At 35.2% G+C, this 1,943-nt stretch overlaps 1 protein-coding gene across 1 annotated transcript in view; it reads right to left on the reverse strand.

Moving 5' to 3' along the window:
• LOC107575213 (uncharacterized) overlaps positions 1-1,943 on the reverse strand; it is a 21,302-nt gene that overhangs the window by 18,175 nt on the left and 1,184 nt on the right. The window lies entirely within an intron of this gene.

Genomic DNA, 1,943 nt, shown 5'->3' on the forward strand with positions numbered 1-1,943 from the left:
TGATTAGCTGCTTCAGGTGTGTTTAATTAGGGTTGGAGCTAAACTTTGCAGAACACCGGCCCTCCAGGATCGAGTCTGGTGACCCCTGATGTAAGGTTGCATTGCTCCAAATGCGGTTTCCGGAATGAAACCGAAAGTATAAAAAAATAAAAATCGCGAACTTACCACACATTATTAGCAAAATCAGAACTATTTTGTAAGTGCTCTTCATAATGTTTAAGATTCCAGCAAAATCTGATTTCGATGGATGTTATTAATATTATTAATACTCGTTGTTTCAACCACAGTACGCGACAGCGCGAATTAGACCAAAACTAGCCCAATCGCGTTTCGAGGGGGGTTCCCTGGTAAAACATTTTTTTACCAGGGCCGCTGGTAAACAAGAGGAGGTTATTTTGGCCGCTTCAACAAGAGGAAACAGCGAAGCCCAATTCCGCGTAGCACAATGGTCGTCTTCTTCTTCTTTTGGGTTTAATGGCGGTTGGCAAACCAGCTTAAGGCGCATTTCCGCCACCTACTGGGATGGAGTGTGAGGCCTATTATATACTACTTTAAAAAAAAAAAAATTCTTCTAATCAAATCTGTATCTCTCAGATATTTTAGAAGAAAATCATAACCCCTTAGATGTTTCTGTGCATTCTGAAATATATTCATAACCAGTGTTGGGGAAAGTTACTTTTAAAAGTAATGCATTACAATACTGCGTTACTCCATAAAAAAGTAACTAATTACGTTACTTAGTTACTTTTTATGGAAAGTAATGCGTTACGTTACTTTTGCGTTACTTTTTAAATCTGGACAGGGCTTGCTTGTTTGTTTTAAAAATAAAAAAAGTTCTATTTTTGGCAAATATAAAAGCCTTTTCACACCAAAAGTGAAATGAATAAGCCTCAGGCTGAAGGGAAAGTACATTTACGTCCGTATAGTAGAATGCAGAAGAAGCTATTTCAACACTCAAAAAACACACAATTGTTTGTCTAGAGTAATTTGTGCTTATTAGTACGGTTGAACTGGATCATCGAAGGTCAGAAGCAAAGACATTGGTTAATAGAATGGGATTAAATACATAAAGGATATTTGTGTTATTTAACATTTAATTATTGCAGGTTTGCGTCATATTCTGAGTTGCATTATTTTTATTCATTTTGAGGAATACTGAATCTGTATTTTTTTTGTGTGTGAGTGAGATGCATATCTATTTTTAGAACTACAGTATCATCTGATGTCTGTCACCATGGCAACACCAGAGCTGTCAATCAATAAATTGGGAAAAAAAGTAACTCCGATATCCTCTTGTAAATGAAAAAGTAATGCGTTACTTTACTAGTTACTTGAAAAAAGTAATCTGATTACATAACTCGCGTTACTTGTAATGCGTTACCCCCAACACTGTTCATAACTGAAATGTCATTGATTTCCATATCTCTTCGTTTTTCAACAAGTTGCTTTCTTTGTCTATTATATGCCTCACAATGTAAAAGCACATGTTCAACTGTTTCTGTTATTCCACAGTAACTGCAGCAATCTGACTCACTTTCTCCTATTATATGCAATGAATAATTAAGGTTAGAGTGTCCTATACGGATCCTGGTTATAACAGTATCTTCTCTTCTGTTTCCATATACCTTTCTTTCAATCCCCACTTTCTGTTGAATGCTAAATAATTGTCTCCCTTTTGACTCTTCATTCCATACGTCTTGCCACATACTTCCAGCTGCTGTTTTAATAATACCTTTTACTTAAAGGAATTTCGGTAACACTTTACAATAAGGTTCATTAGTTAAACATTAGTTAATGTATTAACTAACATGAACTAACCATGAGCAATACATTTGTTACTGTATTTACTAATCTACGCTAACGTTAGTTAAAAAAAAATACAGATGTTCATTGTTAGTTCATGTTTGTAGCATTTGGACCAATCAGACACACAACTTTTTGTT

The sequence above is a fragment of the Sinocyclocheilus grahami genome, unplaced genomic scaffold, assembly GCF_001515645.1.
Source record: "Sinocyclocheilus grahami isolate Dianchi unplaced genomic scaffold, SAMN03320097.WGS_v1.1 scaffold2512.1, whole genome shotgun sequence".
NCBI classification, from domain to species: domain Eukaryota; kingdom Metazoa; phylum Chordata; class Actinopteri; order Cypriniformes; family Cyprinidae; genus Sinocyclocheilus; species Sinocyclocheilus grahami.